Source organism: Apodemus sylvaticus, chromosome 8 (assembly GCF_947179515.1).
Source record: "Apodemus sylvaticus chromosome 8, mApoSyl1.1, whole genome shotgun sequence".
In the NCBI taxonomy this organism is placed as follows: Eukaryota; Metazoa; Chordata; class Mammalia; order Rodentia; family Muridae; genus Apodemus; species Apodemus sylvaticus.
Window position 1 is genome coordinate 23,878,731 of NC_067479.1, and position 13,983 is coordinate 23,892,713.

At 43.4% G+C, this 13,983-nt stretch overlaps 2 pseudogenes; one reads left to right on the forward strand and one right to left on the reverse strand.

The window, feature by feature from the left end:
• Positions 1–1,749: 1,749 nt before the first annotated feature.
• On the forward strand, positions 1,750–5,942 carry LOC127691153 (mitochondrial 2-oxoglutarate/malate carrier protein-like; annotated as a pseudogene).
• A 2,945-nt stretch (positions 5,943–8,887) lies between these two features.
• Positions 8,888–10,191, reverse strand: LOC127691199 (platelet glycoprotein Ib alpha chain-like; annotated as a pseudogene).
• Positions 10,192–13,983: the final 3,792 nt, after the last annotated feature.

Genomic DNA, 13,983 nt, shown 5'->3' on the forward strand with positions numbered 1-13,983 from the left:
ACAAGGACAGATATATAGGTACAGATTTTTATTAATTTCCCATGTTCAGCCCCGCACCCAGCGATTCCTCTAAAAAATCTCCAGGTTCTGCACATCTGCAATGCAGATTTCCTAGGACAATAATTCTGCTCTCCTAAGCAGGGAAACCTTAACTGTTATTCTGATGACTCAGGGATGATGACAGAGCAAAGACAGACCCAGGACCACAGCTTTCCTTTCTGAGTTCAGCAAGGTCCTATTTTTGCCACACTCTTCACAGTTTCTAAGTCCCAAGACCCTCTGAATTGGAAAAAACACAGGTATATCCTTGCATAGAGTGTAAGGCTGCCTTACTACACAGAGTGAATTCCAGGGCAACAGGGCTGCATTGCAAGAACCTGTCTCAGTAAACAAATACATGAATACATGAATAAAGAGCTAAATAGAAATAAATAAATAAACCTGTCTGCATAATGCCTTTTCTCCTGTCCTGTTCATTCTATTCTTTTGAGTTTCTATATTTTCTCTCTTTTTATTATACTAGTATGAGATAAATAGAGCTAAAAATAGATACATATATATGATCAATCTTAAACCATAAGGACACCTAAAACTTATAAGTACAGATAATGTCTGGCATGTGGCACACACTTTTAATTCCATCTCTTGGGAGTTAGGGACACTGTGAGTTTGAGGTCTGCCTGATATACATAGAGAGTTCTAAGCCAGCCAAGACTACAACACAGTGAAACCATGTCTCAGAAAAGAGAAAGAAGGATATATATATATATATATATATATATATATATATATATATATAGAGAGAGAGAGAGAGAGAGAGAGCCAGAACAATAAGGGACTCACTGAGCCATGCTCACTGTGAACAAAATCTCATGTAGTTATCATGTGATCAAATTATAAGTAAGACATATATTTAAATTGATATACTAAGGTGAAGAAACTAAGAATATATATTACATATATTCTATGTGTGTGCATGCGAGCATGCATGCACACATGTATTCTATACCTCTTGTGTATCAAATTTGGTGCATATCTCAGTAGCCTGTCCCTTTTCCTTTCAGGTGTACCCTGATGCCACTCAGAGCTTGATCCAAATTTTGTCTTAATTTTCAAACCCAACCTAAATCAAAAGGTTGCATACTGTCTCAGTTGCTTTTCTATTGCTGTGATAAGACACAATGAGCAAAGTAACCTATAAAAGAAAGCATTTATTTGGGGCTTACCTTCTTTGCAGGTAAGTGCACAACCATCATGGTGGGGACCATTACAACAAGCAGACCAGCCAGTATGAAACTGGATCAGTAGCAGAGAGTTCACATCTCAATCCATGAGCAAGAAGCAGAGAGAGCTACTTGAGCCTGGCATGGGCTTTTGAAACCTCTGTGACATATGTCCCTCCTTCAATAAGGTCAGACACACATCCGAATCTTTCCCAAGCAGTTATATCAACTAAGAAACAATTATTCAAATATTAGAACCTACGGGGCCATTCTCATTGAAAGCATCACACATTCTAAGGGTTGCACAATGAGGACCTGAGTTCAGTCTTCAGAATTAACAGGAATGTTGGTGTCCCATGGAGGCTCACTGGCCAGCAAACCTAGCCTAATCAATGAGCTCCAGACCAGCAGAGACCCTGTCTCGAAAACACACTTGTCACAGAACTCTGGGTTGTCTGAGACTCATGGTCTGTACTGCCACCTAAAACCAAGTTGATGTCCATGGACCTTGCTACTACTGGAAGCCATGTTGATGTCTGTGGCCTGTGCTATGACCAAGGACCATGATGGAGTGTGTGATCTGTACTGCAGAAGAAAGATAACCCCAAGGTAAACTGCCACTGGAGACCATGCTGAATGTCAGAAAGTTCTGACAGCAGAGTCCATGTGGATGTCCGTGGTCTGTCCTGTCAACAGAAGCCATGTGGAAGTTCATGATCTGTGCTCCTGCTGACTTTAAAGGACAAGGAAGCTACTTTTATAGTGGTATCAAAACTCCAGACCGATAGTTGAGAAAAGGAGACATAGACAACTTCTGTGACAACTATTTCCCTACCTCATGCCTCAAAAAGTAACAGTATATAGAGTTCGTTTATTAGATTTTTGTTGTTGTTGTTGTTGCCTTATTTTTTGAGATAAGTGTTTCTCCGTACAGGCCTGGGTGTCCTGGAAGCCACTGGCTGGCCTCGAACTCAGGGATCCACCAGTCTCTGCTTCTCTGGTGCTGGGATTAAAGGCATGTGCCATCATGCCTGGCCTAAAGCCAGACACTCTGAAACTAATAGAAAAGAAACTGGGGAAGACCCTTGAGGACATGGGCACAGGGGGAAAGTTCCTGAACAGAACACCAATAGCTTATGCTCTAAGATCAAGAATTGACAAATGGGACCTCATAAAATTACAAAGTTTCTGTAAGGCAAAAGGGCAAATCGGCAACCAACAAATTGGGAAAAGAGCTTCACCAACCCTACATCAGATAGAGGGCTAATATCCAATATATATAAAGAACTCAAGTTAGACTCCAGAAAACCAAATAACCCTATTAAAAAATGGAGTACAGAGTTAAACAAAGAATTTTCACCTGAAGAACTTCGGATGGCAGAGAAGCATCTTAAAAAATGCTCAACTTCATTAGTCATTAGGGAAATGAAAATCAAAACAACCCTGAGATTTCACCTTACACCAGTCAGAATGGCTAAGATTAAAAATTCAGGAGACAGCAGGTGTTGGTGAGGATGTGGAGAAAGATGAACACTCCTCCACTGCTGGTAGGGTTGCAAGCTGGTACAACCACTCTGGAAATCAGTCTGGCGGTTCCTCAGAAAACTGGGCACCTCACTTCCAAAAGATCCTGCTATACCATTCCTGGGCATATACCCAGAAGATTCCCCAGCATGTAATAAGGATACATGTTCCACTATGTTCATAGTAGTCCTATTTGTAATTGCTAGAAGTGGAAAGAACCCAGGTATCCCTCAACAGAAGAGTGGATGCAAAAAATGTGGTATATATACACAATGGAGTACTATTCAGCCATTAGAAACAATGAATTCATGAAATTCTTAAGCAAATGGATGGAGCTGGAGAACATCATACTAAGTGAGGTAACCCAGACTCAAAAGATGAATCATGGTATCCACTCACTAATAAGTGGATATTAACCTAGAAAACTGGAATACCCAAAACATAATCCACACATCAAATGAGGTACAAGAAGAATGGAGGAGTGGCCCCTTGTTCTGGAAAGACTCAGTGAAGCAGTATAGGGCAAAACCAGAACAGGGAAGTGGGAAGGGTTGAGTGGGAAAACAGGGGGAGGGAAGGGGGATGATGGGACTTTCGGGGAGTGGGGGTCTAGAAAAGGGGAAATCATTTGAAATGTAAATAAAAAATATATCGAATAAAAAAAAGAAAAAAAAGTAACAGTATAAAGAGGAAGCCATCAAACAGAGCTCTTATGAATTGTGATAAGAATGCTAAAGTAGGGATGGAGAGATGGCTCAGCAGATAAGAGCACTGACTGTTCTTCCAGAGGTCCTGAGTTCAATTCCCAGCAACCACATGGTGGGTCACAACCATCTGTAATGGGATCCAATGCCCTCTTTTGGTGTGTCTGAAGACAGATATAGTGGACTCTCATATACAATAAATAAATAAATATTTAAAAACAATAGTAAAAGAATGCTGAATAAAAGAGTGCTCTACACAACTGAGGGTTTCTTGCAGAGTACAGGTGGAGAAGGGCTCACTTTTCTTTAAGAGGCTGGCCACTGGGAGTTTGACCCTGCTCCAGTGAGTATATGGGCAACACAGATTGGATTTGTTTTCTTCATTCTTCCCTTCCCTTCGTCCTCCTCCTCTTCTTAGTCTCATTCTCATTCTTATTCTTTCAGGGGGAAAATCAGTCGGGAAACAAACCTGGGAGGACTGGGAAGTGTGTGTGATCAGATTACATGGTGTGAAATTTCTAAATAAACAATAAAAATAATATTTTGTAAAAAAAACTAATAAAATATAAAATATTTAACACAACCAGTAAGGAATTATGCCTGATGCTATTATCTGGTTTCCACATGTATATAAACATATGAGCTCACACAAACATACAAGCATATATGTACACACACACACACACCCCAAAAAACCTCAAATAACATAAGAACAGCTTCCCCCAAATCTAGTTCACCTTCTTAAAGTGAGAAAAGTCAGGCTGAGTGATTTTCAAACAAAAGATTAAAACACACGTTTTCAGTTTCAAGATTATTATTTACACTTTAGCTGAATCAAGACATACAGAATTAGCTTAAATTTTGTAGTTTGCAAATCTTTAAAAATACGATTGAACACAGAAGAAAAAATATTATAACTGACATAAAGTTAAAACAAGCAATTTGAATTTAATTAATCATATCATAATGCCTTTTTTAAGGTATTTTCTTCAAATGTTAGCCCCTTTTCTGGTTTCCCTTTGGAAAACACCCTATCCCATCTCCCATCTCCCTGCTCACCAACCCACCCAGTCCTGCTTCCTTGTCCAGGCATCCCCCTATACTAGGACAATCAATCTTCTCAGAACCAAGGGCCTCTCTCTCTTCCCTTTGATGTCCAACAAGGCCATCCTCTGTAGCTGGAACCATGGGTCCCTCCATATGTACTCTTTGCTTGGTAATTTAGTCCCTGGGAGCTCTAGGAGTACTGGTTGGTTCATATTGTTATTCCTATTGGGCTGTTCTCTTGAGCCAGATTTGTCTGTCAGAGGGGCATGTGCGAGCACACTCTCACCCTGTTGCGTGCTGGTGTCACCTTGGGCGGGAGCGGGGCTGTGCGCGCATGAGACCCAAACTCAAAGACCATCAAGGGGCAATGGCGGCGACGGCGTGAGTCCCGGGGCTGGCCAGATAGACAGGAAACCCTGTACGTCTCCTAAGTCGGTCAAGTTCCTGTTTGGGGGCATGGATGGGATGGGTGCTACAGTTTTTGTACAGCCCCTGGACCTGGTGAAGAACAGGACACAGCTGAGTGGTGAAGGGGGTCAAGACTTGAGAGTACAAAACCAGTTTCCATGCCCTCACCAGCATCTTGAAGGCAGAAGGGCTGAAGGGCAATTACACTGGGTTGTCAGTCGGCCTACTGTGCCATGCTACCTACACCACTACTCGCCTTGGCATATATACCAAGGTGTTGTTTGAGCACCTGACTGGGGCTGATGGTACACCCACTGGCTTTCTCCTGAAAGACCTGATTGGTGTGACTGCAGGTGCAACTGGTGCATTTGTGGGAACACCAGCTGAGGTAGCTCCTTCTCATCAGGACGACTGCTGATGGCCGGCTTCCAGCTGACCAGTGCCCTGGCTACAAAAATAAAATAGAATAGAATAGAATAGAATAGAATAGAATAGAATAGAATAGAATAGAAGAGAAGAGAAGAGAAGAGAAGAGAAGAGAAGAGAAGAGAAGAGAAGAGAAGAGAAGAGAAGAGAAGAGAATAAAATAAAACATGCGTAATGCCCTTAATTAGAATTGCCAAGGAAGGAGGAGTCCCCATACTGTGGTGGGGGCTGCATCCCTCCCATGGCTCGAGCTGTCCTTGTCAATGCTGCCCAGCTTGCCTCTTACTCCCAATCTAAGCAGTTCTTGTTGGACTCAGGCTTCTTCTCTGACAATATTCTGCGCCACTTCTGCAGCAACATGACCAGTGGCCTCGTCACTGCTGCTGCTTCCATGCCTGTGGACATCATCAAAACTCGGATCCTAAACATGCGAATAATCAATGGAAAGCCAGAGTACAAGAATGGTTGTGCTGCTGAAAGTCGTCCGCTGTGAGGGTTTCTTTGGCCTGTGGAAGGGCTTCACACCACACTATGCCTCCACATTGTCCTCAACTTCATCTTCTCAGGACAGATGAAAAAGGCCTACGAGCATCTCTTCCTCCATGGCTGATCTGACAAGGTCCCAGGACTAGTGTGCCAGGCTTCCCAGTCACCCACTGCTATCACAGCTGATGTGCCCTAGGGGGCCTGGATTCTGCTACCCCAGGCTATTCTATTTACTTTCCCTCTATGGTGTGGTTTCTTCCTTTGTGGTAAAGAACTTTAATCTGTTCTACCCCCTGCTCTGGCTTGCCAGGCCTGGCCTGGTGCTTAGGATCATCTGCCCCTGGCTCTTCCTGAGGAGACCTAAGAAACACAGCAAATCCCTCTCTCTGGGGAAAGCCAAGGTGGAGCTGAGGAGAAAGGAGAGAGCAGAAGCTGTCTGGATGACAAAAGAGACTATGGTGGAAGGATGTGCCCTTCCCCCTCTCTGAGGACTTCATAAATTGAATGGATAATGCCAACCCTGAATCTGGATAGTCTTGAGGATCATAGGGGTATCTAGCTACACAAAGAAGCTGATATCTCTGGAAAACAAACTGGAATTTTTAACAAAATTATTAAAGGAAACCACCTACCGGTTTTATGAAAATACTATGGAAATGAGTCGTAACTCCACAGCTGACAGAAAAAAAGAAGAGGAAGAGGAGGAGGAAGAAGGAGGAGGAAGAGGAGGGGGAGGAGAAAGAGGAGGAGGAGGAAGGAAGAGGAGGGGGAGGAGGAAGAGGAGGAGGAGAAAGGAAAAAGAGGAGGAGGAGGAAGAGGAGAAGGAGGAGGAGGAAGAGGAGGAGGAGGAGGAGGAGGAGGAGGAAGAAGAAGAAGAAGAAGAAGAAGAAGAAGAAGAAGAAGAAGAAGAAGAAGAAGAAGAAGAAGAAGAAGAAGAAGAAGAAGAGGAAGAGGAAGAGGAAGAGGAAGAGGAAGAGGAAGAGGAAGAGGAAGAGGAAGAGGAAGAGGAAGAGGAAGAGGAAGAGGAAGAGGAAGAGGAAGAGGAAGAGGAAGAGGAAGAGGAAGAGGAAGAGGAAGAAGAAGAAGAAGAAGAAGAAGAAGAAGAAGAAGAAGAAGAAGAAGAAGAAGAAGAAGAAGAAACTGGGCCTTGTGTATGTTTGCAAGCCATTTGGCCCAAAATGCAGCTGACTCACAAAATGCATCACAGTTCTCAGGAAAAGCCTCTGGGAATCTGCCTTTCCAGCATAAAGAGAGAAGGGATAACAAGTCTAAATTGAGTCTAGAGAGATGGCTCAGTGGTTTAGAGCACTGACTGCTCTTCCAAAGGTCCTTAGTTCAAATCCCAGCAACCACATGGCAGCTCACAACTATCTGTAACAAGTCTAAAGACAGCTACAGTGTACTTAGATATAATAAATAGATAGATATTTTTTAAAAAAATAAATTTTCTAAAAAAAAATTCTAAATTGAAGCAGGACACAGTGGTGCACCTTTTTTATCTCAGCACCCAGGAGGCAGATTTCTAAATTCAAGACCATCCTGGTCTACAAAGTGAATTCCAGGACACCCAGGTACACAGAGAGAAACCCTGTCTTGAAAAACCAAAACAACAACAAAGAAAACCCCTGGACTTGTGTGGCTAGAGCCACAGTGGTTGAGTGAGAGGTAAAGAGTTGTTGACAGGATATACTGGAGTCAAACCTAAGGATTGAGGCAAAAAGAATATTGATCAGAAAATGGCTTGGCTAGGGAACGTGATTTTGTTCATCCATTTTTAAAGAACTGTGATTCCCAGGCTCTCAAGGATCCTACAGACCTCTTGGAGGATAAAGGGCTATGGAAAGGTCAAACAGGAGAAGTGCAAGGCAGCCTGAGGGCTGTATGCCAGGCTAGAGAACAGGCAGGCAGCAGGTGTGAGCTGTCCCCTTGGCAGAGCCTTAACACAAAAAGATGGTAGCGCAGCATCCTGGTGCCTCTGCTGCTACTTTCCTTAATTCTCCCATGCACACCATGTCCTAGGCCACCCAAGGTAGCTACCTGGTGACATTTGAAGCCTGCACCTTTACTTAAGGAGTTTAAAGTCCAGCAAGAAGATGTCAGGAACATTTGGAAATGGCTATAGCAATGAACTGCACTCTGCCCAACTTAGGAGAGAGACTCCATGGTAGTAGTAAGATAGGCTGAGAAGGAGGCAGAACTCTTAGCTAGAGTGAGGATGGGCTCAGAAGAGGACTACTGCTGGCACAGGTGACCCATGAGACATTTGTAATGGTTCAGGTACGCGGTACCGTGAGAGAAGAAGCTGGGCAGGAAGGAGAAGTCCGTGAAGAAGTCTTTGATGGCTAACCTCTAAAGTTTGTCTTCTACTTGGAAGAGTTTACAGCAGGAAAGAGATCCGGTCAGTTTCACAGGAAGATCTAGAACCATCTAGAGAAAGGCATTCTGTAGACCACGAAAAGTGCAACTTTTCTTCCCTTAGCTGGCCCGCAAGCCCCAAATTGAACTAAAATGAGGTACGGAAGAAGGCCTCACTGGGAGAATCGGTGAAATTTTGAGAGAGAGAGAAAGATGCCATTATATCCAGCTTTGAAAGCAGAAGACTTAAGACTAAAGCCAAACCCAACAGGCTGCCACACCCCTTCCCAGTCCCACTGACCTGGCCAGCAAGGAGAGCTGTGTTCCAAAGGCTATGCGTGTGAGGAACACACCCACCTCTGCTGCAGGCAGGCAGGCTTTAGCTCTGCCTCTCAGCTCTAGACCATTTTCTATTCTAGAGTTGATACTTGAGGTAGCCTGGTGGATAGCCCAACCCTGCAGGAGACGGATCACTAAGGTGGAGGTATCCTACCTGCCCACCCTCTGCTACAATTAGAAGTTTGTTCGGTATTTGGGATCAGGACAGTAGAGGTTGGGACTTTGGGAATTCTTATAACAGGTACTTCAACCATTCCTATTTTCCCCAAAAAGCTACATTTTCTTTTTTTAAAAAATATTTTTATTATACAAATGATAACACTGGTAGAAAATCAGAAAGTGTTAAACAACGAAAAACTACTCATCACTCTTAGGGATAGTGCTCCCGTCCTGGTTAATGACTTTCCAAGTTTTCTTCCAAGTGTGAACGAATGGGAGCCAGGCTCGATTTCTGTTTGCTTTTTCTAGTTTTTTGTTTTCCCCACAAGGTGGTAGCAGTGACCATGTAGCCTGGCAATGTTCTAAGCAACATAGGGAGGTTGGTCCTGTGGCCACCCAGTTATACTACATCACTACCTCTCTCCGTTTGTGAGGTCTGGATTTGGGTGCCTAGATGCAAGTAGGGGGCTTCAGATAAAGGAGAAATAAATAGGATATCCTGTAATGGTCTCAGTCCCCATCCCAGCTAGATCCTAGTAGAGTTCAGTGAAGTCTTAGGATCTCCACTCACTGTCACAGACTATGGCCTGAGTACCTAATGCCCACCATGCCCAATAGCTCCTGACCACGACCCTGACTCAGAGCTGAGGGTCACCTTCCTGCTACCGAAGGCCTCACATGCCCACTAAGCCTTACCCACAGGAAAAGGCTAAACTGGAAAGTAGGGAGTGGTCCTTGAAGGAAGAACAGCCAAGCCCAGGGGATAATTACTTGCCTTGCTCTCTGCACTTCCAGGCTTATGGTGTGTGTGCTTATGGCCAATGCAGCCAATTGGTCCATGTCCAAACTGTGTGGTGTCCCATGCCAGATCCAGGTCAGCAACAAGCTGGGGACCACAGAGGCGAATAGGAGCCAGAGGAGACCCAGAGCATGGAAGCCCAGGGGGAGGAGGCAAGATGTCAGAGTCGAGACAAGGATTGCATTCGGAAGTAACAGAACTTGCTTGAGCCGCCTCTTGGAAATTTAGGAAGCTGTTCCACTCTGGGATTATTAATGTGGTGGATTCTAAGATAGGGGGTAAAGTGAGCTCTATGGTAAAAGAAAATTGTTCTAAAATAGTCTTAATTCGGGTAGACTCTGGAGTGGCCAGGGTGGCAGTAAGCACTGGGGAGAGAGTGGACACTAGAGTAGTTGGGGTAGTGCTGGCTCTGGGGTAGTCAGGGTGGCAGTAGTGGGCACTGGGGTAGTGCTGAGCTTCAGGGTTTTCAGGGTGGCAGTTGTGGGCACCAGGGTGGTACTGGGTTCTGGGGGACTCAGGGTGGCAGTAGCAGGCTCTGGGGTAGTGCTGGGCTCTAGGGTAGTCAGGATGGCACTAGGTGCTGGGGGCAGCCCCATCGAGGGTTCTTCTTTCCTGCTGGTTCTTTTTGAAGCGGCAGATGGGGGAAGAGCAAGCATCGGCAGAGGGTAAGACTTGATCTTATGAAATTCAGGGGTAAGACTTTGTCTTATGAGATATTTAGGGTTCCTGCACAATAAAAAGTTTACTTATCTAAGTCTAAGTTACTGTGCTAACATAGCTGGCCTACCTTCTGTGTTCCTCTGAGGCCAGAGACTGAATTCTCAGGCACTTAGTACTTCATCTTATCACAGCAGGAGATTAAGTAAAGGATTAATTACAAGAGTCTTTCCCTATTGTCCAGATGCCTCTTGCTTGTCTGGCTAGGGGGAAGTTTGGAACAATAAACTTGTATTGAATCAGGAGAAGAGAATAACACTCTCAAAAGGAAAGCCTTTTACATAAGCAAATATATAAAATCTCACATAAGTTCATATACAGATTCATGCATGCTCATTTACACATTTCCATTCAAACCCATTTGGGCACAGCTTGCAAGCATTCTCACACTCACACTCACACACACATGCATACATTCTCACAATTATATACTTACACACACATCTATACCTACATATGCATCTGGAGCAAACGACCAAGCACCAGTACAGTAAGTACTCACTCATTCTGGATGTTAAACAAGATCCAATCTTTATTGCAAAGAGAAAGAAAAAGCTTCCACCCTCTTAATGTTAAATGAATTAAACCCATGTTTGTAAGAAAAAAGCATTGTTCCCTTTAATAAGACTAAGCCTGCTTTGTTATTAAGAAGGGACCTGTCTCAGGGTAAGGAGAGGCCTGCCTGCTCCTTCTGCTCTCTGCAGTTTCTTCTTTTCTCTTTCCTTCTGCATTCTGGAAATTGCTCTCTTTGTATTTATGTTACCTATAGTTTCTAAGTTATTCCACTCTGCATTCTCCTTCTAATCTTGCTCTCTCCTCCTGCTCTGATGTCACAAAACTGCTCTAACTCTCAATGCCTTTTCTCCCAATGCTGTGCCTATACTTACAAGTTCTACTTGAGTTCACTTCTGTCTAAAAAGTGTTCTGTCTAAAACTTCTCCTTAGTTCAGTTCCTCTCTCACCTCCGTTCCTCTCACCTCCGTTCCTCTCACCTCCGTTCCTCAGTCCTGACTCTTCTCTTCCTCCTCAGCCCTTAAACATCTTTCAGAATTCATCAGATCCTACTACAAGAGCCTGTACTCAACACAACTGGAGAATCTGGAGGAAATGGACAATTTCCTTGACAGATACCAAATACCAAAATTAAATCAGGACCAACTAGACCATCTAAACAGTCCCATAAAGCCTAAAGAAATAGAAGGAGTCATAGAAAGTCTTCCAACCAAAAAAAGCACAGGACCAGATGGTTTCAGTGCAGAATTCTACCAGACCTTCAAAGAAGAGTTAACACCAATACTCTTCAAACTATTCCACAAAATAGAAACAGAAGGAACACTACCCAATTCCTTCTACGAAGCCACAATTACGCTGATACCAAAGCCACACAAAGATCCAACAAAGAAAGAGAACTTCAGACCAATTTCCCTTATGAACATCGATGCAAAAATACTCAATAAAATTCTTGCCAACCGAATCCAAGAACACATCAAAACGATCATCCACCATGATCAAGTAGGCTTTATCCCGGGAATGCAGGGTTGGTTCAATATACGGAAATCCATCAATACAATCCACTACATAAACAAACTCAAAGAACAAAACCACATGGTCATTTCATTGGATGCTGAAAAAGCATTTGACAAAATTCAGCATCCTTTCATGCTTAAAGTCTTGGAGAGAACAGGAATTCAAGGCCCATACCTAAACATAGTAAAAGCAATATACAGCAAACCGGTAGCCAGCATCAAACTAAACGGAGAGAAACTTGAAGCAATCCCACTGAAATCAGGGACCAGACAAGGCTGCCCCCTTTCTCCTTATCTTTTCAATATTGTACTTGAGGTACTAGCTCGGGCAATTCGACAACATAAGGAGGTCAAAGGGATACAAATTGGAAAGGAGGAAGTCAAACTATCATTATTTGCAGACGACATGATCGTCTACCTAAGTGACCCAAAGAACTCCACTAGAGAGCTCCTACAGCTGATAAACAACTTCAGCAAAGTGGCAGGTTACAAAATCAACTCAAGCAAATCAGTGGCCTTCCTATACTCAAAGGATAAGCAGGCTGAGAAAGAAATTAGGGAAATGACCCCCTTCACAATAGCCACAAACAGTATAAAGTATCTTGGGGTGACTCTTACCAAACATGCGAAAGATCTGTATGAGAAGAACTTCAAGACTCTGAAGAAGGAAATGGAAGAAGACCTCAAAAAATGGGAAAACCTCCCATGCTCATGGATCGGTAGAATCAATATAGTTAAAATGGCCATTTTGCCTAAAGCACTATACAGATTCAATGCAATACCCATCAAAATCCCAACTCAATTCTTCACAGAGTTAGAAAGAGCAATTATCAAATTCATCTGGAACAACAAAAAACCCAGGATAGCTAAAACTATTCTCAGCAACAAAAGAAAATCTGGGGGAATCAGTATCCCTGACCTCAAGCAATACTACAGAGCAATAGTGTTAAAAACTGCATGGTATTGGTACAGTGACAGGCAGGAGGATCAATGGAACAGGATTGAAGATCCAGAAATGAACCCACACACCTATGGCCACTTGATCCTCGACAAAGAGGCTGAAAACATCCAATGGAAAAAAGATAGCCTTTTCAACAAATGGTGCTGGTTCAACTGGAGGTCAGCATGCAGAAGAATGCGAATTGATCCATCCTTGTCTCCTTGTACTAAGCTCAAATCCAAATGGATCAAGGACCTCCACATAAAGCCAGACACTCTGAAGCTAATAGAAAAGAAACTGGGGAAGACCCTTGAGGACATCGGTACAGGGAGAAAGTTTCTGAACAGAACACCAATAGCGTATGCTCTAAGAGCAAGAATTGACAAATGGGACCTCATAAGGTTACAGAGTTTCTGTAAGGCAAAGGACACCATCAAGAGGACAGATCGGCAACCAACAAATTGGGAAAAGATCTTCACCAATCCTACATCGGATAGAGGGCTAATATCCAATATATATAAAGAACTCAAGAAGTTAGACTCCAGAAAACCGAACAACCCTATTAAAAAATGGGGTACAGAGTTAAACAAAGAATTCTCACCTGAAGAACTTCGGATGGCGGAGAAGCATCTTAAAAAATGCTCCACTTCATTAGTCATTAGGGAAATGCAAATCAAAACAACCCTAAGATTTCATCTTACACCAGTCAGAATGGCTAAGATTAAAAATTCAGGAGACAGCAGGTGTTGGAGAGGGTGCGGAGAAAGAGGAACACTCCTCCACTGCTGGTGGGGCTGCAAATTGGTACAACCACTCTGGAAAGCAGTCTGGCGGTTCCTCCGAAAACTGGGCACCTCACTTCCAGAAGATCCTGCTATACCACTCCTGGGCATATACCCAGAGGATTCCCCACCATGTAATAAGGATACATGCTCTACTATGTTCATAGCAGCCCTATTTATAATTGCCAGATGCTGGAAAGAACCCAGGTATCCCTCAACAGAAGAGTGGATACAAAAAATGTGGTATATCTACACAATGGAGTACTATTCAGCCATTAGAAACAATGAATTCATGAAATTCTTAGGCAAATGGATGGAGCTAGAGAACATCATACTAAGTGAGGTAACCCAGACTCAAAAGGTGAATCATGGTATGCACTCACTAATAAGTGGTTATTAACCTAGAAAACTGGAATACCCAAAACATAATCCACACATCAAATGAGATACAAGAAGAAAGCAGGAGTGGTCCCTGGTTCTGGAAAGACTCAGTGAAACAGTATTTGGCAAAACCAGAACGGGGAACTGGGAAGGGGTGGGAGGGAGGA